Below are 27208 nucleotides of genomic sequence, written 5' to 3'. Positions count from 1 at the left end.
TTGGGTGGTTCCAAATCCCAGGCTGGCACCACCGAAGCTGGTGGCAGGGAGCAGTGATGATGCTTTCAGGAACTCACAGTCTCAGCTACCCGTGAGCCCTTTGCAAAGAGGAAACAGCGCCCCCTGCGGTCAGATGACCACAGAGCAGGCACCCTTCCCCCAGCCTGGTGCCCGCTCAGGCTAGTGAGTGTGGCAGGGGCTAACACAGCTGGGAACTCTCACACTAGGTGCACCCTAAACAACCTCATGTGGTGGCACTCCCGCAGCAAACATCCAAAGCAGGGGTCTCGGCCTTTCAGACTTTCAATTCCCCAGGATGCTGGGCAACTCATCCCTCTCCAGCCCAGCCCAGCCCTTCCAGCACCTCTCAAGTGAAACAAGCCTATTTCCTGCATGTTTTCCGCAGATGAACTATTTTGTATAATTTTAACCATCTCCATTACTTTTCCTTAACTTCCTTTCCGTTTTCCTACAGCCTTTATAAAGGATGTAGGAACAGTTTGTTTTTGTTGGAAAAAGTGTTCACAAATTTAATACTGGTCTGGTAAATGTAGAATGCCACCGTAGGATTATTTGTGGCCCATTGACTACTAAAAGACATGGGAAGCATTTTGTTCCTCTTCTTTGTGCAAAAGTCAGCAGTGGCAATTTCCTCTGGTGGTTTTTGTTTTTGTTTTTGTTTTTTAAATGTGCTGCTTCCCTGCAGTGAGAGAACACATGAATTTGCTACCCTGAGGTACTATTAAAAAAACACACACACACACACACACAAAAACCCCAAGAAAACCCCACCAATTTCTCTACACTAGTAGAGAAAGCATTTGGAATGCTTTGTAAGGTGGTATCAAGAAAACAAGTTCTTACAGGTATGAACACAGTCTATTCTATTATTAAAAACGTTTCCAAAAGCAATAGTACAGTTAGAGATGGCACAAAGAATATCCTTGTGAGTGAAAAGAGGCCTATGTAGAGAATGCAACAATTTATTCTGGCTTACTCAATTATGTACGGTATCAGAAGGTTTATCTTCCCCAGAGGAAGCTTATTAAAAACAAACTGTCTTTCCTTTCCTTTCCCTTTTCCTTTTCCTTTTCTTTCCATTCTTCTTCCCCTCCATGAAATCTTAATCACTAAAGGAAAGACACAGGCTTCCTAATATAATTTACATGTAAAATACAGCATTATAATAATGAGTTGGAGGAAGCCTGAATTTTATTATAAACTACGTTGTCCTGTACAGTATGTTCAGGAAGCAGCTAACAACCATTTAGCAAGATATTTTCAAATAAAGCCTCTTGTCATAAAATACCAAATGAAGTGCCAATACTGGAAAACTCTACAAATGCGAATCAAGTGACTCTAGCTCAAGGAGCATCCCCTGATACAAAACAAATAATTGAATAATTAAGATCAAATATGGCTACATGTCTGTTAATGTGTTGACAAAAAAATACATGGATCTGAAAGGCCTTAGTATGATTTAGCAAATTAAAAGTGCAAGTGGAAGGAAAAAAACACCCTTTGTAAGTATTTATCCATAAAAACCTTGAGAAAAGTTAACGACACAGGTCGTAATTGCAGAGGGATTTGGCTCTGGCTCCTATGCAGTGTGATGACTACAAGTCCAGCCCTGACAACGGCCAGTATGAGGATTTCAGGCAGTCATAATCCAGGGTTTTATGTACTTCCCAAATTGAGCTGAAAAGAAGCACCTGGCAGCACTTGTTAAATATACAGATTACCAGGTCCCAGAAATGATGATTATGATTCAGCAGGTCTGGAATAGAACAAGAAATCCATGAATAGGCGTAAATGCATTGAAACAAGTAATTCAGATGATTCTTGTCTTCAGGTAAGGTTGCCAGATTTAGCAAAAAAGCAAAGTCAAAAATACCCACTTAAATTGAATTTCAAATAAACAATGAATAATCTTTAGTATAAATGTTAGTATAATTTTATTGAAATATATAGGATATACTTATACCAAAAAGTAATGTTATTATTTATTGAAAATTTACATTGAAGGAGGCATTCTGTATTTTTTAACTGGCAATCTTGGGTTTGGGAAATACTAGTGTTTGCTACCCCAAGCTTAGGCTGAGATCTGGTGGCATGGGTACTACCTCATGGTTTGTTAGAAATGCAGAATCTGCATTTTCTTGAGATCCCCATGTAATTTACAAACCTTGGAAAGTTTGTGAGGCATCACCCAAATCAGTGGTTTCCAATGTGATGCCTTACTGCACATTGGAATCCCCCGTGGAGGAACTTGTAAACTACAGATGCTTGGAACCAAAGCCAAGCCAAGCCATTGAAGTCGGAATATCTGGGGATAGGGCCTAGGCATTGGTATTTTATACTACCCAGGTCAGCCAAAGTGGTGACCCACTGCTCCAAGTAACTCTTCTTCTTCTTCTTTTTTTTTTAAATTAGCTGATAAGGTAGGAGAGAAAGGGTGTGGTGATCAAGAGGAGATATGCTGGAGCAGAGAGTTTGAGAAGTATAGTCCCAGGACCAGCAATAGCGGCTTCACCTGGGAATTTGAGATGTAAATTTTGGGGCACCACCCAAGACCTACTGAATCCAAAACTCTGGGGTGATGGGGGTGACCCAGCAATCTGTGTTTAACAAGCTTCCACACAATGCTGATGCCCACTCAAGTTTGAGAAACACTGGGTTAGAACCAGACTCTTCAATCCAGGCTCTGCCGTTTATTTTCCACGACCTTGAACAAGTTACTTCATCTCTCTAACCCCCTCAATTCCAGTTACTCCTTGGTAAAATGATGACAATAGGACCCATTGGGAGAATATTAAGTAGGTTTTGTAAAGCACTCAGTATGTGCTATAAAGTGTTTGCTAAATAACTATAATATAGGACTTTGGGTGGTTGTGCAAGTATAAATGGCTTTAATCCATCCTCAGAACAGAAAAACAGTGAAAGGCTCAGTCATCTATTCTCCATTCTGGCAAGAGCAGGGCAAGAAGGGGCTTAACCAAGCAGTCACACCTTCCCAGAATATCAGAAGGTGATGAGTTCAGACATTCTCAAGGCAGAAGGAAACATCAAAGTTTTGTTTTCTTTGTTTTTTGTTTTTGTTTTGTTTTGTTTTGTTTTTATCAGAAATCCCAGCTGTGTGATCCTGGGTGCACAGTGTCCATTTCCACCGGTCTCAGGCAAGGCCTTGGGAGTTCTTGCAATTCTGATGTCCTGTGACTTCTATCTGAGAGCATGGCTGTGTGAACCACTTTCAAACACTTAGCTCAGCCTTAAAAATAGCGACCTACATTGGCAGGGCTATTTAAGTCACTTCAGAAACTCCCAGCGACTGACTGAACTGGTTTGCAACTTTATGCTTTACCCATCTATTGTTTGCAACAGATTGAAACCTTCCTGGACAAAAAATATATTCATACTTGATAGGAAATGAGAGCAGCTATGAATGGTACAGACAAAGTTGTGGAACTATTTGTATTGCAACCATTAGTGGAAGCAACCCATGGTTTCCTCCTGTGTGCATGCCTCTAAGTCCTGGACAAAATCTTGATGGCCAGCTCACCCTAGGAGAAGTCAGGCTTTCAGGAGACACCTGAAGGCCTCTTTGGTATTTGAGTTTCCTTAGAAACATGGCAGTGTCCGATAAAGGGATGCCACAGGGGAAAAGGAATGTGAGGTCAGGTTCCAAGGTCCTGAGCCAGATTCAAATTCTGCCACTTACTGGATTTGTGACCCTGTGCAATTTACTCTAAACTCTCTACCTTATTTTCATCACCTGTAAAGTAGGATTATTTTAACTCACTGTTTTTCATTCGGGGTGATTTTGCCCCCAAGGGATATTTAGCAATATCTGGAGATTTTGGGTGGTCACAACTGAGGGGAAGAGGAGACGAGGTATATTGCTAAACATCCTGCAATACACAGGACAGCCCCTCAAAAGATAGAACTATCTGGCCAAAATGGCAATAGAGCCAAGATGAAAAACCCTGCTTAGCTCATAGGACTGTTATAAGAAGATAATGTAATTAATGCACAATTCTTAGCATAGTACCTTGTATATAGTAGGTTTTCAATGTACTTTAGTTGAATAAAACATAAAACCAAGCATTCTCAAGGTTTCTGCTTACAGTCTAATAGTGATAAATACAACATATCTTTATATCAGAGGGAAAGAGTTCAAATCCCAGGTTTGCCACTTAATGGGCTGGCTTTTCTGGGTTTTAGTTTTATGTGTAAAATGGAAACAATAACAACTAGCTCACAGCAATGTTATGCAGATAAATGAGATACATAAAGCCCTAAAGTACAATGCTTGACCCATTTATAATAGTCTCATCAAATGGTACATTGTGTTGTAAGCAGTAATGGTCATAGTAATAAGAGTAGCATGGAGCATTTCTAAGGATACACCTGCTTAGGATACTCACAGGCCTGCCTCAGCATGCAACAGGTGCCTGCATTATTATTTCCCTTTCAAAGATGAAGAAACTGAGACACAGAAAGAGTGTATAACTAGCCTAATAGGGACAGCAATCTACTTTAAAGAGAGGCTGCATCCTTCAGCAGGCACTGTGTCTTACATCAATGGTATTAGGCATGGAAATGGGGGAGGAGACTAGAGCCCACCCCAACCTTACCCTAGGCCAAACTCCTGCTAGGGTTACACAACCTGTTAGAAGAATACCCAGGACTGAGACCTGAGACTTCCTGCTCCAAACTCTATGTTACTTACAACATGCTACAAATAAGTGTGATAACAACTTATCAGCTTTCTTATGTATCTGGTCATATTTTGGACAGGTAACCAGGATTAAGCTGCATCTTTTGAGACTTGGTGTTGAGGAATGCATTATCTTCATTTCAGATATGGGAAAACCAAAGCTAAAGCTCTATGCATTCGGTCATCCATCAGTGACATTGCATGATAGTATACAGGTCTAACAAAATAAAACGTGATCCAGAATTTTATCATTCTTATCTCTTTGGACTCACAAAGATGATTTTCAGACTAACCCAAGGTTGTATAGCATTCTCGTTTAGCTTGCTGTAAATGGTGGTTGGATTATAGAACCCCAAACCGTACAGATACCTCAAGGTATCCTAAGATAGTATTTTACATTTGCAAGCAGATGGTATTCAAGGTATGTTTCGGGTTTACATGCAATGTGGGTTAAGGTAAGGAAGTGGAGAGGTGTGAGGAAAATCAATGATAATAGATGGTTCTAGATTAATTTAACAAGCTCCAAGTTTTGAAGACAGCCATGTTTCTTTTGTGCCCAGCTTGATATGTCCCATTGGGGTTAGTAGAGGGTCCCTGGCATGACTCTCAGGGAGAAACTGTCCTGTACAGTTTCTTGCCCCCATAAATCAGTAAGGAACTGGCTAACCAGGTCTTTTCTTTCCATTTATTTGTGCTGTAGACACACAGATATGTCCTGAATTAGGCTGCTTTCTCTTCTCCCTCAGAACATAACTTTCTCCATTAAATCAAGCTTCAGTACAGTAGTCAAAGTATTTTGATCTCATACAACAGGTAACAGCTTTTCATTCTACTGTTCCTTATTAGCAGGTTTTGGCACAGGTACATGTGAGGAAAGCTACATTAATAGTCTGAAAATAACTTCAAAGCCCCATAGATAGAAGTAAAAATCATCCCACCAACTATTTTTAAGATGTCACTTTTGTTATGACAAGGAGGACAGGAAAATATAGTAAAGGGGGAAAAGCAGGCAGTTAAAAACTACTTTAAATATTAATGCCAAGCCTCATGAAAGCAGATACTCAAAAATATATTCATTACAAAATCATTTTAATCAAGAAGAAATGTATTATTAATCAAGAGTTTCACTATGGTAAAAGACATTTGACTGTATTTTAACAACAAAATTTAAATGCTTTTCTGACTATTTTCATCTGATTCATTACATGATTTACCAACCCACACAATAAAATTAATTATGTAGTTATACATCTATGAGTTTCAGCACAAGCCTCTCACAGCTTGCTGAGTTAGTTATGTTTCCTAATTAGGTATCAGGGAGAATTACTAGGATAATTAAATCTGGGTTAACTGGTCTTTTTCCAAAAGTTTCTACATACAAAGTTCAGCCTCACTTTGTGAACAATCCAGTGACAGAATCCAGATGTCTTCAAGGTCTGAGGCCATGTATCTATAGAGTCACCAAACATCACATGCTGGGGTTGCCATTAAAGTTAGATGCAGCCCTGCCTCCAATTGGACATTTGAATTTTGTACTGTGCATTTGCATCTCTTAGTTCACTGAATTCTCCAACTCTGTAAATGTGGAAGGACAATTATAAGGACAATATAATAGCATGATATTGTTGAGGAGATAGCATGTAGAATGGCTAAGATTCATTGCTCAGAGAGGCACTACAGAGCTAAATGTGGGAACCGTCGACAGGTCAAGTCTTGAGCTCCTTCTGCTAGAATGCTGTTGTATCTGTTCAGGAGTTTGTAGCTGTTATTATATTTTCCAAGCATATGATGCCAGGTGGTAGGCTGGGCACTCCCCCTTGAGGGGATGGACAATGTCCTTACCTTTCTATCAGTATTACTCAGACTAGTGCCAGGCACATGATAGGTGTTCAAATGGGAATTGAATTAATAAATGAATCCAAGCTACATGATGATACTGGCACAGCATGTTAGGATTAAAATTGTAGTTCTCTGCCTTTGAGTGGGCAAGAGTTCATGTGTGTTGAAATGCCATTTGTTTAATAACTGCTGTCAGATAGGTACTATTCTGGGCACTTTCACAGATTCTTTCTTTTTAATCCTTAGAACAGCTCAACAAGAGGGGTTGTTTGCTACTATGTCAGCTCATCCATAATGGAATACCATTCAGACATTAAACCAAAGTTGTAGATGAAGACTGACTGCCATAGGATGTAGTTAAATGAACAAAGCTGGTTACAAAAAGGGTGTGCACCATGTGGTCCACCTTGTAAAAAAATCTGTGTGCATAGGCAAAGAAAAACAGTCTGGAAGAATGGGTACACTGTGGTTATCTCTGGGTTGTGAGATTGAGGTGGTTTTTTAAATTCTTGCGTATTTAAATTTTGTGTATTTTATACTGTGTATTTAAATTTTGTGTATTTTTATTTTCTATAGTGAACATATATTACTTTCATACTTAAGATTTTATTTTAAACAAATGAAACTAGAAAACGGTTATGATTCCACGTGGATTCTTGGTGGAATCACTGGAGAAACTGTAGAAAGGAAGTACTGAAGGTGTGAAAACATACAGTGCTGGTGTGGCTGTAGGGAAACGCTTTGCCATATATTGCCCAGAGTGCATTTTGACAATCCCTAATAGAGGGCAATTAGCAACCTCTATTCAAACTGAAAGTGAGCATACACTTTGACCTAAGTGTCCATCAGTATAGGATAGATTAAATAAAACATGGCACAAAGACACAAAGGAATACTATGCAGCTGTAAAAAGAAGAAATGAGGAAATTCTTTATGTACTGATTTGGGAAGACTCTGAAGATACATTAAAATAAAAAAATCAATATGCAGAAAGATGTACAACCTGCTACTATTTGTGTAAAATCAGGGAAGAATAAAGCAGAAAAAAAGGCCAAATCACAGAGTCTAGGTTCAGACAAAGCTGCATTTGAACACTAATGCCACCTCATAGCATCTGCGTGAGCTTAACCAGGTTCCTTATCCCTGTCCAAACATCAACTTTCTCTTCTGAAAACTAGGACTAATACCAACCATCCTGTTGAATTGCTGTAAGGACTGTATGACATAGGTGATCAAAAGCTGCTATCATTATTACTTGCACACATTCTTTAATGCATATAACAAATATTGATTGAATGCTTAGTTTGTACCACACACCGTTCTAGGTGCTTGGAATGCATCAGTGAAGAGAATAGACAAAATCAGAGTTATTGACATGTAAAATAAACACCAATGATCACCTAACTTAGACTTTTTTCTTCTAGCCTAGCATCTACAATGGTTTGAGTGTGCCCCCCAAAGTTCACATGTTGGAAACTTGATCCCCAATCCCGTGGTATTGGGAGGTGGTGGTACCTTTAAGACATGATTAGGTCATGAGGGCTCCACCCTCATGCATGAATTCATGCTGTTATTGTGGGAGTGGTTTGTTATAAAAGGGTGAGTTTGGCCCCAGAACTATGAGAGGTAAATTTTGCAAGGTTCTGTGGTCAGTCTCGTACTGGATATAGCAACCCTATACTACACAGTTCCTGCTGTGTGGGATAGAATGTAGTCTGAGAGCTCTATTTCTCTGTTTCAAGCATCCAGTGCACTCATGACATTACATTTGCTCATTCACTCACTCAAAACGTTTCATTGAGGACTCTTGTGTCAGTCCTTTTGTAGGACTAGAGCTGTGACAAGCAGATAGGGTGCTTGCTTTCCTGGACACTTATGGGACTTATAACATTGTTGAGGAAGGCAGGCATCATGGCTCACCCAATCTGGACGTTGTCCTGGCTCTGGGTTGTCCCCTGAATCCTGAGTTTTAATTGAAACTTCTCAGGAGTTTCATGCTGAGAAATTCAGGAGAGAAGGAAATCTTCCTTACATTCCTCAAATTATCCCACACAGACAACTAACTATTTAACCCATACCAATCATTAAATGCTTTTTCCTGCTTCATTTAGGACCCAGTCTATTGCCTTTAGCTGTAATATGGAACCTGTATATTGCTCTCAGGACCCACCAAATGCATCATGTCATAGAACTTGACAGTGATTACAGAGTTAATGAAACACAGCATTGTTGAATCTGCCAAATGGCCTAATCTAATTTTCAAATGTGTTGTTAAAACACTTTTGCAAACACTCATCATTTTAAGAGATAACATTCATCTTCACATTTCACTTATTTATGGATGACTCATAACCTAATACTGCTACTCACTAAGCTTAGCCAAATCCAACTGGCTTCCCTTGAACATGTATATGAAATATTCAAACATTTTCCGATTTAGCTATTCATTGTGAAGACTATATTCTCACTGTTTTTGGGGGACATGCACATGTATTTTAATTATTTTTGAATTTTTATGGGTTAACATTATAAACTATATGTCTAGACTGTAGTTTACTTAATCTTCTTGACTTTGCCTAAAAACTTTTAGAATCCTAAAAGTATATCTATTTAATAGTTATCTCCCATTCCATTAAGTTCTTAATTTTTTTCTGAGTAAGAAAACCTAAATATTTCCTAAAAACTATTCTGAGGAGGCTAAGTTCTAAGTCTACCATTGATAGCAGGGATCAGCAAATTTCTGTCAACAGCCAGATAGTAAATATTTTCAGATTCATGAGTCATAGGCTCTTTGTACCAACTATTCAACTCCACCCTTGTATCAAAAGTAGCCATAGACAATATGGAAACTAATGGACGTGGCTGTGTTCCAACAAAACTTCATTTACAAAAACAAGTCCATATGTGGCCTTCGAGCCATGGTTTGCTGACCTCTGATTTATAGTGTCACCTTGAGAAAGTCATTTATTTTTCTGCCCTTCTATTTTCTTATTTTTAGAATGAAGGGGCTAGACTACATGATGTCAGAAGTCCCTTCAAGCTCCAAAATGTTCACCTTTATTGACTAACCAGGTTTCTTTCTCACAGACCATAATCTTCAACAGGACTGGAAGAGACTCTGATACACAAATTGTGCAAAACTTTTTTTTCACCGAAGTAACAGTTCACCACTCAGGGAAAATGAAAAAAACATTTCTGTTTTCCATAGCATTTGACCCAAAGATAGAACATTATAGTTCAACACATTACATACCTGAATATTTATGGGGAGTTTTAAATCTCTAAACCATTGATCTTGTCTTGTAAATAGGGCCACTGTTTGGATGAATGGTATTTCAAATATGCAATATGCTGGCAGTCCAAAACAATAATGGAAAAACTCACTCTAGTGGCTGCTTTCCAAAATTCAAATCAAGATTCTTTGGGGCTTGTGGAAACAGTATCACAAGCTGATATTTAAAAGGTTTGCAAATGTGATGTTGTAAGACAGCTTTACTATCAAGCGGTATGATGTCTAATAATGTCCACCATTGTTTTAGCCTTACTCACATTTTTTAAACTACCAAATGCTGGTAGTTTTCCAAGCTAAATTGCCTATTTTCTATCAAAAACATGTTTGAGTTTGGCTTGCTATCTCGGTGTCTGCTGGAGACCCTTTTTTTACTGCTGAATTAGAAACCCTAAAGAACAGGTGTTTGTAGTAAACCTGCTGATATAATTAAGAAGGTAAGATGGAAAGTTACAGCCCACTTAGGCACACCTAAATGCACTGGTGCTAAAATGTGTTGTCTGGCTTCCTTCCCCAGAGTTAGAGTGCATTTGCAATATTTTTAATGGGTTATTTATAATATAAACAAAACACATAAACCTAGTGTACTTTATTTTTATCTAATTCTAGGAAGATTTCTGGTGGCTTTTCATTTAGAGCTGTTTAATGAAGAGATCCACAGCTTTGTTCCTACATTTATTTACATGACTGTTGTCTCTCCCCATCCCAACCCTGAATTCATCATGCAGTTCCATGGTGTCCCATAATTTTCTGAAACTATTGATATAGAAGGAACAAATGTGTGCTTGAAGTTAAGTGTAGAAATTGATTCTTTTTAATACTCCCAGCTTAGATGTTAAAGGAAAATATATCATTTCACTAGATTTCTCAATATCTGTACATCTCCAAGGTCATCAAAAATGTGTAAGAAAGTACACCAAGCTTCATAGGGGATACAAACGTATACACTTGAAAATAGACTTTTGTTACTCAGGACCTCCCTACTCTTTCTCTTTCTCTTTTTCCTTCTCTTCTTTTCTTTCTTTTGTCTGTAAACAACTGCAAACATTGTAGGGAGAAAAGATATAAATAAGGATAATGTGGGGACTTTCCAGTAGTGATGGAAGCCAATTTGCAGATACTTCCCGTCCAATATCACTCTGCACTTATTTATTTTTTTTTTCATACAGAAGCCCTTTTATTGAGCACAATTTTATGAGTAGAACTGTGACAGACACAGATGACAAGTCCCCGCCATGAAAGGAATGAACAACCTAATACAAAGTAGAGAGAGAGGAAGAGGTAGTGTTGAGTATGAGCTGAAAATATGACCATCATGCCTCCTTGCTGCATATAGGGAAAACAGATTTATAGTTTATGTCTTTAGAAAATCTCTAAGAGCTGGTGCTTACCTCAAACTCTGGAGGTGAAAGAGAAGGCCCACATTCTTTTGTAACTTTCATACTTTCCCATTCTGGTCTCATATTTCCATAACAATTTTGAGAACAATTATATTTATTATGACATTTCTAATAAAAAAAACTATAGCAAGGTAAGTGATGCTGTTAGTAACCATATTAGGGTTTCTTAGTTTTCATCCATCTTTCTCAGCTTCCATTTGGAGTTCATTGATAGTTTTTCAATCCATCTGCTCCAATGATAGGCATGTTATGACTGAACACAGAGAAAGATCCAGAAATTCCTTGCCCTAACCCACATAATAGGCTCAAGTGAGCCCTGCTACCTTTTTATGTCCAAACATAATCATTTTATGAATCAGGACAAACACCATCATATATTTTCCTAAGATGTGTTATAGAGAGGAAATGAGCTGAAAACACTAGGAAGACAATAAGCTCTCAATATTTCTATATCATGGAATAATGATTTCCACAGTAAAGAAGACATTTATTTACAAAGAGCACGGAGTTACAAGTTGTGGGAAAGAGCTATATTGTAACCATGTATGACTTGCTAAGTTTTTATTGGACAAGTTCTCAAAATCTCCTCCTTCAGCTGACAATGATAATGTGTCTGCAAGTGTGAATGTTTCCAGGAAGGAGATTTTAGCAGCTAGCAGTTACATTTATTAGAAAAGTGCAGAAAAGCCTTTCATAATGAAAAGTGCCCCTTATAGCAAGGCCTCTCCAACTTTAGCATGTGTAAGAATCACCCGAGCATGTTGTTAAAATGCAGGTTCTGTTTCTGTAGGCCCATAGTGGGGCTCAGGATTCAGCATTTTTAATGGGCTCCCAGGTGGTATTGAAGCTGCTGGCTCAGGGAGCACAGTCTGAGCATAGTCTCCCAAGGTCAGTGTCAGGTAAGGAGTGGATGCTGACTTCCATCCTGGCAAATCTCTGCCAGCCCCTTATACATTCCTGAAACAGGATGTTAACTATCCCTGCTGGAGATTTCAACCTGGGGCTCCCTGTCCTGGCAGGGATTTGCCAAGATGGAAGTTGGCACCCATTCATTACCTGATACTGATCTTGGGAGATCCAGGTCAAGGCAAAAGAGTTAATGAGCACTGGTTTGACAATAGATAGTAACACAAAACAAAATATGTAAATATATCTCCTGAACAAAACCTGCACTTCACATCAATAGTCATCTCAGATTTTTTTTTTTTTTAATTTTGAGAGAGAATCTCCCTCTGTTACCCAGGTTGGAGTGCAGTGGTGCCATCTTGGTTCACTGCAACCTCCACCTCCTGGGTTCAAGCGATTCTCATGCCTCAGTCTCCTAAGTAGCTGGGATTACAGGTGCATGCCACCATGCCTGGCTAATTTTTGTATTTTTAGTAGAGATGGGGTTTTGCAATGTTGGCCAGGCTGGTCTCAAACTCCTGGTCTTGATCTCAGATTTTTATACACGAGCATGGTGACCACCAATTAAATGAAGCTCTAATTTATTTCCTTCTAACATTAACAGAGAGCCTCCCTTGTAGTCTAGGATTCCCTTCTCTGTGCAAACTCCTGGGTTAAGCATTTATTTAAGGTCTATCAGCATCCACAACTCCACATACAATACAGAAGACATGGCTTGTCCTTAATCTTTGGTTATGACTTTGGTTCTTTAGCAAATCAGATAGAAACCTCTGGGAAACTTCCATTGAAGCCCCTACCTTATTCTTCTCCAAAAAGATTCATTGAGCTTATGTCATATCTTGGAACTCATCTAAACTCAGTAGGAATGCAAAATGATCACTTCCCCCCACTATTTGAAGAACATGTACAAAAGTTGATGACAGAAAACTATTATATACACAATAATTTGAGAACAACCAAGAATAAGCTAGATTGAAAATAGCTATTCCTACAGAAATACTACACATCCTGTTAGAACCATTTCTTGTACCACTTCCCTCACAAAGGCTTGACTCTCACATCCAATAATGGCATCTCCTCCCTCCACTCTCCACATCAGTGCCCAGCAAACTACATCTGGCGGCCTTGGCCCAGTGTCCACTTGTTTAAGTATCATCTATGGCTGCTTTTACACAAAAACAGCAGAATTGAGCAGTGTGACAGAGATTGTATGGCTTGCAAAGCCTAAAATATTTACCATCTGGACCTTTACAGAAGTTTGCCAACCTCTGCTGTCGAGTAGTAAGTACCTGCCTCACAGCACTTCAATTGCATCTTATATTACAGTCAACTATAGATACATACATAGGTAGGTAGAGAAATTAATTGACTGACTGATTGATCTCCAGGGTCACCATTTGCACAACTCCATGTGGCTTCATTTACTGTGTTATAAGTTATACTAGTTATCTTATGAGGTTCTGAGCCTCCTTACTCATTTGAGTTAAGTCATGTGCCACCAGTATAGGGATTTGTCTAAACTTGGAGCTCAATAAACAGGGTTGAATCAAACTGAACTCTAGAGGTTTTTCTAGGGCATAACTGAAGCCATCATATTGAGGACGGTGAAATTACTGAGAGCAATAAGCAAACATCTGATTATACCTGTAACTAAATGAGCGGAAACCAAATGGTCCTTTTGGCAGCAAAACAAAAGTGGCTGTGACAGCCATTTTGTTTGACAGGGTTTTGCAAGAGGCTCCATAATGAATTGCAGCCATAAAATATTTGATATTAGCACAACCAATCCTTGGTGAATCTTTACTTCCAAGCTGCAGCAGACATAAAGAGCACAGTCTCTGCCCTTTCCAATGTATACAACCCAATGGCACAGCCATTGGCATGCTGGTTTATGGGCTGTGTATTTCTCCTTCTGCTCCAGCAAACCCATTCATCTGGTATTTTACAGTCTTAGCTGGGCTCTAAAGACCCAGCAGGAAAAAGAGGCAGTAATTGCATTTTGTAAGCAATTAATTTTGTTCTTTCTTTAAAAATATCCTCCTTTATATTTGTAACTTTTAAAGAATGGAATAAAAAGATATATCTTCTGTCATTACCTCTAGAAGGGAGACTAAATCAAATCCTTTCCTTTACAATGGATGATCATATTCATCCATTGTGTATTCTAATGCTCAGCATTTCATTCACTTACTATCATTATACCAGCCCTACAAATTCCATTCTTTTGCAATCATGAGTCCCGTAAGCCCGTACATGTTCTACTAGTTGTTAACTTCACAGAAGAAATGTTAAATTTATTTAAAGTTAATACTTAAGGATATAGCATTGTCTTTCATTTGATTTCCCCCAGTAAAAAAAAATCTAAAATTTTTAATTTTTTCCATACCTAGATTCTATATCAGAAGTTTGTACATAAATTTAGAGGGTGTTTTAAAAACTTAGAAACAACTTGGATAAAAATGACTAATAAGTGTGATGGTTAAAATTAATTTACTTGACTTCACCATGGGTTCACAAAATTATACAGTAAAACTTCTGCATTTGATGAACGATCTTTCCTAATAACAGCCTAAAATTTATAAAATTCCCCTAAAGCACACAAAATGAACCTTGATTTCATGAAGGATTAGAATATAATAAACTAATAAAAGGTCTGCATTCTATATCCAAATGCCATTCTAGCATAACAAGAAACTATAACAAGAACTCCTACTTTGTTTATAGAAGATGATGAGGTATGAATGATAGATACAGGCTAAATTGGGATCCATAAACTTTTGATGATTTTAATACTTAACTTTGTTGTCTCTGTTTCTCCATGTTGAATGGCAAAAACTGAGAACTCCAACCCAATATAACCTTCAGCCCCTCTAGAGTAAATGACATTGGCTACCCATCCTTTAAAATGCTGACCTCCCTTATGAAGCTTCTGTGCTATAGCCCAATTCACAGTGGGACCTCTGACTTCCTATAGTTTTTACCATCTTACACCTCCACTTGGTTGTCTGTAGACATCTTAAATTCAACGCATCCAAAACGGAACTCATGTTCATTCCCCCAAATCTACTCCTCTGCCTAACTTCCTCATCTTTATAAATGGCCACCCTGTTCTTCAAGAGAGGCCACAATGAATTCCATGCATTTTCTCCAAGATACTGCCTTCTTTAACCTTAGAGTGTTTCAGTTTGCTGGTCTCTCAGGCCTAGAAGACTTCTCCAACTCTCCCTTCTCCATTAATTCTGCCAACTAACAACTTATTATTCTGGTTTAATTGTTCATCCTCCAAGAAATTTCTATCAATTTGCTCTGCTCAATATGGTACCCACTCATCACAGGTAGTTACTGAACACTGGAAATGTGGCAAGTATGAATTGAGATGTGCTGTAAATCTGAAACATACAACAGATTTCCAAGGCTTAGTAGGAAGAAAAAGTATAAAAAGTCTCAATATTTTTAATAAATTGATTACATATTGAAATAATATTTTAGACACACTGGGTTAAGCCAAACATATTAAAAGAAAAATTTAGTTTGTTTTTGTTTTTAAAATATGGCTACCAGAAAATTTAAAATAACATATGGGGTTCATGTTATAGTTTTATTGGACTGTGCTCTTCTATACCCTTGGGGCAAAGTTAGGTGCTCTTCCCACAGATTTCTTTACAATCCCCATTCCTTTTGTTAATTTGCCCGGTGACTTGTCTATCAGTTCTAGGCTCTGTTAGCTGACTTAAGCAGGGAACTTGTGATCTTATTTAGGATCACATCCATATCTGATGCACAGTAGGCACTCACATATATTTGTTAAATGAACACATGAACTACATTAAAAATCAGGAAGTCAGCTCATCTCCCTAAGCCACAGTTAATATGGAGGTTAAACTAGGCCGTCTCTACCAGCCCTTCCAGTTTCATTGACTGTAAATATCTGACTTGGATGCTTAAATGAGTCTCTTCTTCCTCATCAGGTTTACAGTTCTTTCAAGGTGAAACAATTGTTTTATATTTTCCTTGTTAGTTTCCTCAGCGCTCTGTGAACACAGCTGGCTCTTAGCAACATAGGGTTAAACTGTGCATGTCCACTTATATACAGATTTTGTTCTGCCTCTGCCACCCCTGAGACAGCAAGACCAACCCCTCCTCTTCCTCCTCCTGCTTAACCTATTCAACATGAAGATGATAAGGATGCAGAATTTTATCATGATTCACTTCTACTTAATGAATAGTAAATAAATTTTCTCTTCCTTATGATTATCCAATAACACTTTCTTTTCTCTAGCTTACCTTATTGTAAGAATCTGGTATATAATACATGAAACAGACAAAATATGTGTTAACCCCCTGTTTACAGTTATCAGTAAGGCTTCTGGTCAACAGTAGGCCATTCATAGTTGAGTTTTGGTGAGTCATGAAAGTCAGCACCCCTAACCCCTGAGTTATTCAAGGGTCAATTGTACTTAAAAGTCATCATCTAGTCAGCAAATGGTAAGCTAAAAGTATTTGCTTACATGTTTTACAGGGTGGGTCTGATGTGGGAGAATAAGTATTTGACTTAGTTGGACACTTCTTAAAATAGGTACAAATGTGGAAATTCTTTCCTAGGAGGGGAAAAGCTAAGGGCAGGCGTGGGGGCCTAGGTGGGAGAGTGGGGAAGTAGAGGGAGTGATGACTGTGAATCTTGACAGTAGAAAAGCTGGCCACAGCAGGGCTGGCAAGCTCCCTAAAGCAGTTGGGTAAATGCCTCACATGCCACATCACTGGGAAGCTTCCAATGAACCAGTATCCAGGAATGACTTTTCCAGAAACACATCCTCCCTTTCTTCTTCCAGTCAACAATGAGGAAGCAAGAAGGGCTGGCCCAAAGGTACTGGGTATTACTACCTGAGTTGACTCTCTACCTCCTTAACAGTGTGTCAAGACCCCAAGTTACCTGTTCTGTGGATCTCAAGATGCTTCTGGTAGAAAAAACACAATCCTAATTTAAATCCACAACAAACAAGTGCAAAACTGATCAACTGCTAAGTTTATTAGGGAAAATATCCACACCAAAGCTTATGTTTGTTCTTAGGCTACTTTTTGTTTTAACTCAAAAATACTCTTAAACAGTATGAAATTATTTCTATCTATCTTGAGCAAATAGAAACGCGATTGTCCAATCCATCAACATTTGCAGGCAAACGGTCTATGTTAGCTCCACTGCTGTGATAAACATTTCCGATGTGGACTCTTGAAATAATTAAGACCATTTGCCTTATTCACAGAAAAGCATGCAATTCATCAGCTATGATGCACAAGACAACCTTGTCCAGGCCAATCTCATTTTAGTGAAAAGAGGGAGTACTCTGAAAGTAGCTTCGTCTAGAGCACAGGTGAACACGTTGAAAAGGAAGGGCATTGTGTACAAGAAATGTAAACATTTTTAATAGGCTCAGAAATTCATAATTACTATTTATATTCCACAAGCATCTCTCCCAGTGATATCCAATAGTTTAGGATAGAAAAATCTCTCCTAAGAGAGAAAAGAGGCAAAAATGCAAAGACCTATTGGAAATTTGGTTTTTTTTTTTTTCCCCATTTCTTTTCATTTCTGTAGTCCCTGCCTGCAGCTTCTATTCTGGAACTTCTCTGATCACCCCTGGAGAATTCAACATTTTAACTCTCAAAGGTTTTGTTGTGTTTTTCTTCTTAACCACCACCAGCCTTCCTCTGATTCTGGGATTTTGGCCATGTGTCCTTGGATCCAATCTCTGTTTATATAATTGTTCTCATTTTCTTCTTGCAATTACTTTTCTTTCTTTTCCTATTTTTTAAAATCTCACCTTTCGTTCCATTTCTTTTTCATCTCTCACCCTAGGAAAATTTCTCTTTCTGGCAGGCTCTTCTTGTTCTCTTTGGCAGTATTTCACAGAGGCACAAATAGTCATAATGATCAAAATGTACACTTGCAGAGGGAGCCTTAATCTCCCAAGGAGATTAGGCTACTCTGCAGACATTATCTCATCAATCGCCCCTAACCTCTGCAAAGGAGGGACCCATTTCCTAGTAGAGATACCACCCCAGAGGGTAAAGATAGCTGCATCCTGAGACTTAAAAAGAACTAGGAACAGGCCTGGTGTAGTGGCTCATGCCTATAATCCCAATATTTTGGGAGGCCAAGGTGAGAGGATTGCCCAGGAGTTTGAGACCAGCCTGGGCAACACAGTGGGACCTTATCTCTACAAAAAATAAAAAAATTAGCCAGTCATGGCACAACTGTAGTACTAGCTACTTTGGAGGCCAAGGTGGGAAGATCACTTGAGCTTAGGAGATCAAGGCTACAGTGAGCCATGATTGTGCCACTGCACTCCAGCCTGGGCAACATAGTGAGACCCTGTCTCAAAAAATAAATATGTGTGTATATATATGTGTATATGTGTATACATATATGTATATTTGTGTATATACACATACACACACACACACACAGTGTTGCTCATTTACATCACAATAGGTCCAGGCTCTTATATTTTACTTCTCCTATTCCTTTCTTCTGGACCTCATCCTTAATTTTTACCAAACACAAAAGGATGGCTCTTATCTCTTGAGAGTAATTCCTTCATAGAAATATACTTTTAAATCTGCCACTGTCCCATGTTGAAGGGGCATAAAGGGGAAAAATCATACATTTGGCTTATGCTTTATTTTCAAGTTTACTCTCTGTTTCATATGCTTTATTGGGTTCCTTGGAGAATTCTGCAACTCTTTCCCTTTTTCCACTTCTGTATTATTAACAATCTTACTTAGATTTCATTTACGGCATTTGGTAACGTTATGACTCTCTTCCCCCACTCCATTGTAATAGATGAGGCAATTGATTCTCAAAACTTTCAATATGTGACCAAGCTAGTTGAGTGTCCAAATTACCCTTATAAGCTAAGTCTTCTGACTTTTCAGTCTACACTTTTTAAACATAATTTTATATAAATTATCACATTTAATTATCTAAACAAGTAGACAAGGTCATTATTCCTATCTCCATTTCAAAGATGAGAAAACTTCTAGACCACTTGCCCAAAGTCATCCACCTATTAAGCCAATGTAGCCAGCAGTTCAACCTAGGTTTGTCTAATTCAAATCCTATGTCTGTGCTTTTTTAAAAAACTGCTTCTCTCTTGACACATTAAAGACAAAAAGAATTTTCCCCTACCCCCACTATACATACTTTACTCAGGTTTCTTTTTTCTTGAGATGGGGTCTCGCTCTGTCACCAAGGCTGGAGAGCAGTGGTGTGATCATGACTCACTGCAGCCTCCACCTCCTGGACGCAAGTGATCCTCCCAGGCAACCTCCCGAGTAGTTGGGGCCACAGGCATAGCATGCACCACCATGCCTAGCTATTTTTATTTTTTGTGGAGAGGAGGGTCTTGCTATGTTTTCCAGGCTGGTCCTGGACTCCTGGTCTCACATGATCTGCCTGCCTCAGCCTCCCAAAGGGCTGGGGTTACAGGAGCGAGCCACCATACCTGGCCTACTCCGGTTTCTTAGGGCCTGTCCTTCCCTGTCATTTCCTGTCTTTGGAATGCTCTCCCCATGGAAACCAACATTCTGGCCTACTCCAGAGACCTCCTTCTTCCTGGGAGCAGAAAGTGCCAATTGAGGGACATGCCATACACATCACTTTGTTTTAAAATTAAAATACATGTCCCCAAGGGGCATGATGGTGTTGCCAGCATGTTTCCACTGGGCCAGGTGTTGCAAGGGCACAGTGGAAGCTGACAGCCTGGAGACACTTTCCCATGCCACCTGTCCCTACCTTGCCACAGGCGGTTGAGTGCTCCATCTTTTCATGGGGCTCCCTAGGGCAAGAACTCTAAAATATTTTAGAATTCTGGGAATCCAAATGTGTAGTTCTTAACATTTCTTTTTTTTTTTTTAATTTATTTATTATTATTATACTTTAAGTTGTAGGGTACATGTGCATAACGTGCAGGTTTGTTGCATATGTATACTTGTGCCTTGTTGGTGTGCTGCACCCATCAACTCGTCATTTACATCAGGTATAACTCCCAATGCAATCCCTCCCCCCTCCCCCCTCCCCCCTCCCCATGATAGGCCCCGGTGTGTGATGTTCCCCTTCCTGAGTCCAAGTGATCTCATTGTTCAGTTCCCACCTATGAGTGAGAACATGTGGTGTTTGGTTTTCTGTTCTTGTGATAGTTTGCTAAGAATGATGGTTTCCAGCTGCATCCATGTCCCTACAAAGGACACGAACTCATCCTTTTTGATGGCTGCATAGTATTCCATGGTGTATATGTGCCACATTTTCTTAATCCAATCTGTCACTGATGGACATTTGGGTTGATTCCAAGTCTTTGCTATTGTGAATAGTGCTGCAATAAACATACGTGTGCATGTGTCTTTATAGCAGCATAATTTATAATCCTTTGGGTATATACCCAGTAATGGGATGGCTGGGTCATATGGTACATCTAGTTCTAGATCCTTGAGGAATCGCCATACTGTTTTCCATAATGGTTGAACTAGTTTACAATCCCACCAACAGTGTAAAAGTGTTCCTATTTCTCCACATCCTCTCCAGCACCTGTTGTTTCCTGACTTTTTAATGATCGCCATTCTAACTGGTGTGAGATGGTATCTCATTGTGGTTTTGATTTGCATTTCTCTGATTGCCAGTGATGATGAGCATTTTTTCATGTGTCTGTTGGCTGTATGAATGTCTTCTTTTGAGAAATGTCTGTTCATATCCTTTGCTCACTTTTTGATGGGGTTGTTTGTTTTTTTCTTGTAAATTTGTTTGAGTTCTTTGTAGGTTCTGGATATTAGTCCTTTGTCAGATGAGTAGATTGCAAAAATTTTCTCCCATTCTGTAGGTTGCCTGTTCACTCTTATGGTAGTTTCTTTTGCTGTGCAGAAGCTCTTTAGTTTAATGAGATCCCATTTGTCAATTTTGGCTTTTGCTGCTGTTGCTTTTGGTGTTTTAGACATGAAGTCTTTGCCCATGCCTATGTCCTGAATGGTACTACCTAGGTTTTCCTCTAGGATTTTTATGGTATTAGGTCTAACATTTAAGTCTCTAATCCATCTTGAATTAATTTTCATATAAGGAGTAAGGAAAGGATCCAGTTTCAGCTTTCTACTTATGGCTAGCCAATTTTCCCAGCACCATTTATTAAATAGGGAATCCTTTCCCCATTTCTTGTTTCTCTCAGGTTTGTCAAAGATCAGATGGCTGTAGATGTGTGGTATTATTTCTGAGGACTCTGTTCTGTTCCATTGGTCTATATCTCTGTTTTGGTACCAGTACCATGCTGTTTTGGTTACTGTAGCCTTGTAGTATAGTTTGAAGTCAGGTAGCGTGATGCCTCCAGCTTTGTTCTTTTGACTTAGGATTGTCTTGGAGATGCGGGCTCTTTTTTGGTTCCATATGAACTTTAAAGCAGTTTTTCCAGGGGGCGGAGCAAGATGGCTAAATAGGAACAGCTCCAGTCTCCAACTCCCAGCGCGAGCGACACAGAAGACCGGTGATTTCTGCATTTTCAACTGAGGTACTGGGTTCATCTCACTGGGGAGTGCCGGACGATCGGTGCTGGTCAGCTGCTGCAGCCCGACCAGCGAGAGCTGAAGCAGGGCGAGGCATTGCCTCACCTGGGAAGCGCAAGGGGGAAGGGAATCCCTTTTCCTAGCCAGGGGAACTGAGACACACAACACCTGGAAAATCGGGTAACTCCCACCCCAATACTGCGCTTTAAGCAAACAGGCACACCAGGAGATCATATCCCACACCTGGCCGGGAGGGTCCCACACCCACGGAGCCTCCCTCATTGCTAGCACAGCAGTCTGTGATCTACCAGCAAGGCAGCAGTGAGGCTGGGGGAGGGGCGCCCGCCATTGCTGAGGCTTAAGTAGGTAAACAAAGCCGCTGGGAAGCTCGAACTGGGTGGAGCTCACAGCAGCTCAAGGAAACCTGCCTGTCTCTGTAGACTCCACCTCTGGGGACAGGGCACAGTAAACAATAACAAACGCAGCAGAAAACTCTGCAGACGCAAACGACTCTGTCTGACAGCTTTGAAGAGAGCAGTGGATCTCCCAACACGGAGGCTGAGATCTGAGAAGGGACAGACTCCCTGCTCAAGTGGGTCCCTGACCCCTGAGTAGCCTAACTGGGAGACATCCCCCACTAGGGGCAGTCTGACACCCCACACCTCACAGGGTGGAGTACACCCCTGAGAGGAAGCTTCCAAAGCAAGAATCAGACAGGTACACTCGCTGTTCAGAAATATTCTATCTTCTGCAGCCTCTGCTGCTGATACCCAGGCAAACAGGGTCTGGAGTGGACCTCAAGCAATCTCCAGCAGACCTACAGCTGAGGGTCCTGACTGTTAGAAGGAAAACTATCAAACAGGAAGGACACCTACACCAAAACCCCATCAGTACATCACCATCATCAAAGACCAGAGGCAGATAAAACCACAAAGATGGGGAAAAAGCAGGGCAGAAAAGCTGGAAATTCAAAAAATAAGAGCACATCTCCCCCGGCAAAGGAGCGCAGCTCATCGCCAGCAACAGATCAAAGCTGGACGGAGAATGACTTTGACGAGATGAGAGAAGAAGGCTTCAGTCCATCAAATTTCTCAGAGCTAAAGGAGGAATTACATACCCAGCACAAAGAAACTAAAAATCTTGAAAAAAAAGTGGAAGAATTGATGGCTAGAGTAATTAATGCAGAGAAGGTCATAAATGAAATGAAAGAGATGAAAACCATGACACGAGAAATACGTGACAAATGCACAAGCTTCAGTAACCGACTCGATCAACTGGAAGAAAGAGTATCAGCGATTGAGGATCAAATGAATGAAATGAAGCGAGAAGAGAAACCAAAAGAAAAAAGAAGAAAAAGAAATGAACAAAGCCTGCAAGAAGTATGGGATTATGTAAAAAGACCAAATCTACGTCTGATTGGGGTGCCTGAAAGTGAGGGGGAAAATGGAACCAAGTTGGAAAACACTCTTCAGGATATCATCCAGGAGAACTTCCCCAACCTAGTAGGGCAGGCCAACATTCAAATCCAGGAAATACAGAGAACGCCACAAAGATACTCCTCGAGAAGAGCAACTCCAAGACACATAATTGCCAGATTCACCAAAGTTGAAATGAAGGAAAAAATCTTAAGGGCAGCCAGAGAGAAAGGTCGGGTTACCCACAAAGGGAAGCCCATCAGACTAACAGCAGATCTCTCGGCAGAAACTCTCCAAGCCAGAAGAGAGTGGGGGCCAATATTCAACATTCTTAAAGAAAAGAATTTTAAACCCAGAATTTCATATCCAGCCAAACTAAGTTTCATAAGTGAAGGAGAAATAAAATCCTTTACAGTTCTTAACATTTCTACTTGGAAATAGGAAAAAGAAAACAAAACTGTAAGTTCCTCCAGATCATTTTTGGCCTTTTAAATCTACAAACAAATGTAGTACCAAAAACATTTTGTAGATAGCTCATCAAAACAGTCATAATGTAGAATAGGTATGTACAAAATTATACTTGCATGTAACAAATATTTGTCAACAAATGATTGCAATACAAACTCATTTGTTGCTAAATATGAATTATTCTTAAAATTCCACTGTCTAACACATTGTTCCTAATCTCAAGGTACTTTCAATATTCATAACTTGCCTTTGTATTCAATGAGGCAGCTGGAAACAACCCAGCTGAAAAGACTGATGTCTGCCCAGCAGTTCTCAGATGCCCAGCATAGAGAGGCTTTCACATAATTGATGACTAAAGCTGTACTTCTTAAATTCTATGAGAGAAAACCCCAGGATGAGGCTATGCGTAGCTCTGCTCCATGACCAGAGTTCTTGGGCTCCATGCTGAACCCACAAGATATTTTTACTTGGAACAAGTCTTTGTTTAAGAGCACTTCCAAGTTTTAATCATTAGGTTTAGGGAAAACAAGATGATTGCCTTAAGAATTTTGAGTTACACAAACTTAGCTTTTATACTGGGTTCTCTTGTGTAGTTTTAAGTGCAGCTAAAACTGGACTTGTCACAAACCTAGCTTCTCACCATTAGTGATGGCAAATAGATTTGACCAGACACCACTGACCCTCAGGATTCATCATGGCAAACACAGGGTTTGTGGGCAACTTATCTTTGCAGCTTACCAATGGCCAGTAATAGCAATATTTTTTAATGTTGATGTATACAATATAGGTGTCTTAATTTTTCATTACATAATTTCTTGTCTCTGTTTTGAAGCTCAAATTGTGCCTGGCACAGCTTTAAGTGACAGTGCAATTCTGGGCTAATTTGTGCACTAGGGGTCAGCAGTAGGTTGAGTTATTATTCTCAATTTTTAACTCCCTGGGAGTTGCATTATATATCCACATTTTTGTCATCACCTCATGGTGAACAGAATGAACTTTCTGACCCCTTCACTTGGTCACATGACTTGCTTGGCCTGTGAAGCATTGACAGACATGATGTGAGACACTTGTCAAGAGTGCCAAGGTTGGGAAACCGTGCTATAAAGAGAGAGCATGGAAAAGTAGACAGAATGGGAAGTTACAAGTTGCAGAGTTCTCCTCCATGCAAGTACAACAGTGAGCATCTAAAACTCATTGTCCTCAAATCTCCTTGTTCCATTGCCAAAATACCAGCAAGGCAAATTTGGGGCTTTTGTGCACTTCTGACTTTGCTAAAATTCTCATCCCTGCTTTAGGAATTGCCAAATCAAGTCATCCTGTTGCCTGACAATTCCAAACCCTGCTCGCACTACCCTCCTTGTGAAGTCTTTTTTGATTTGTCCCAAGTATCCAGTCACCTAACTTCTTGATAGAATCCTCCTGACCCCCTACTCCTTATGCTTTAGTTAAGTTATTTAAAACTATCAGTTTCACTTCAGGTATTTTCTGTGAGTGCATTTTTCATGCTTTTTATTGTATTTATTTTTGCTCCATTACTTATAAGTGCTTGAAAAACAGGCTTTGTGTTTCTTAATTTTTGAGCCTCTTTCTTTGGAGTGGAATGTGGTTTGCTAACAGAAAATGGCTCCCACTCAAGCACTGACATGTCTGTTTCTGTAAGGCATTTCATCTCATAGTGAGAAATGGCAGACTCAGCTTGGGTCCTCAAATACAGAAACTGGTAAAGATAAGTTGAGGAGAATGTTGTGAAGGTCTAGGTGCTGATTTGAATGCTGTCCATTGGGAGAACAGCAGCTTATTTAATGAAAAGTGCAGGAGAAAAGTTTTCATGAACAAAACATCAACAGGAGAAGGAAGCCTTGAATTTGTGTTTTTTGAAGCATCTAGCAAAACACATTAGATAATAAATATTTGTTGCTTGGATAGATGGATGGATGACTAGATAAACACACATATGAGAGAGGTAACCAATGAGGGCTTAGAAGCCTAAAGCTAGGTTTCTGAATTTGTTTTCAGTAGTAACAGGGAGCTACAGAAAGATATTGCTGAGGAAGAAGACTTCTAATGTGATAAATGTAGAAGATACATTTAACAGCTTCAGGGAGGGATGTGTGAGCTTGATCTTCTCATACAGGGTCTCAGGAAAATATAAACATATTTTCCCAAGGGAATTTTGGAGATAATTTTCTATCTTATTGGTTATAATTATATCTGAAATGAACACAAATGATTATAAAATAGCACTAGAATTAAAGCATGTTTATGTTCATCCACAAACACAACTAATTCATGTTTAATATGTGTGAGCCTAGCCACAAAGATATCAGTCCATTTACCCTTTTGCTGAAAGAAAAACATCATAGCTATCTAGTTAATCAGCAGTGTTTGTTAGTGAATAATTCATGTTTTCCCAATGCAAGGGCAATTCAATGAAGGCGGGTGATACGGAGGTAAAATCTGGGTCTTAAATACTCCTGAACATGGGCTCATCAGTGGCTGTAACTGTATTTATTAATTATGGAAAAAATGATATTTTGGTCATTATATAGATGGTTATTACATTGGGGGGAAGCAAGTACAGAATATAGAGATGTTAAGCAAAAAGACAGACCGACAGTCCTACCTTCTCAGAAAGAATGATTTTTACTGGTCATTCAGAAACGCTGAAGAGGGCTTTATTCTCACCAATACATTGATTTTAATTGTGGCTCCCTTCTGACTGGCTCATTATTGGATTTTGTAATACCTGTATCTTATAATACTGCAACTGGGGTCACAGCTTTCCCTTTACAAAGTGTTTTCACACAAGTCATTTCATCTGATCTTAATCACTGGACTAAGGAGGGGAAATCAGTATTTCCATTTCAGAGATAATAAACTCGTCCCAGGTAAAGTGACTGATAGTTTTTGTCTCTAGGGGCAGCATTGTCCTCATTGCTCTATGTCAACTATCTGAGAGAATAGTTTTCCAATAACAGGTGAGATACCTTTGGATGTTTTTACCTAATAGATGCCTTCATATTTCTTTACATAGGGTATCCAATTATAAAACAACTATGGATAATTCATTTGAAATAACTTCAAAGATTTTATTCTTCTTTTCATTAGCCTTATTTTAAGGTTGCCTTTGAAATACTCATCATCTTGCTTCATCTTGAGTATTTGCCAGTGCTTAACTTCAAGAAGGTAATTATAAAAGCCATTCTACCTCAACCTGAAAAATCACAACGTTCTGGGAATAACATTTTTTCTGTAGAAGTATAGTTTGCCAAGGTAATTTAAAAAGAAAGAAAGGAGGCCTGGCACAGTGACTCATGCCTGTAATCCTTGCACTTTGGGAGGCCGAGGCGGGTGGATTGCCTGAGCTCAGGAGTTCAAGACCAGCCTGGACAAACAGTGAAACCTTGTCTCTACTAAAACATACAAAAAATTAGCTGGGCAAGGCAGTGTGCGCCAGTAATCCCAGCTACTTGGGAGGCTGAGACAGGAGAATCACTTGAACCTGGAAGGCAGAGGCAGCCTGGGTGACAGAACAAGACTCCATCTCAAAAACAAACAAACAACAACAACATAAAGAAGGAAAGGGGAAAGGGAGGACCCCTGTCAGTTTCATATGTCCAAACCACTAAACTCT

At 39.5% G+C, this 27208-nt stretch overlaps 1 protein-coding gene across 9 annotated transcripts in view; it reads right to left on the bottom strand.

Annotated features, from left to right (window-relative positions):
* FRMPD4 (FERM and PDZ domain containing 4) overlaps window positions 1–27208 on the bottom strand; it is an 864755-nt gene that overhangs the window by 216021 nt on the left and 621526 nt on the right. The gene's annotated exons all lie outside the window — the stretch shown is intronic.

The sequence above is a fragment of the Macaca fascicularis genome, chromosome X (genome assembly GCF_037993035.2).
Source record: "Macaca fascicularis isolate 582-1 chromosome X, T2T-MFA8v1.1".
Taxonomy (NCBI): domain Eukaryota; kingdom Metazoa; phylum Chordata; class Mammalia; order Primates; family Cercopithecidae; genus Macaca; species Macaca fascicularis.
This window is presented reverse-complemented; position numbering and strand designations above follow the sequence as displayed.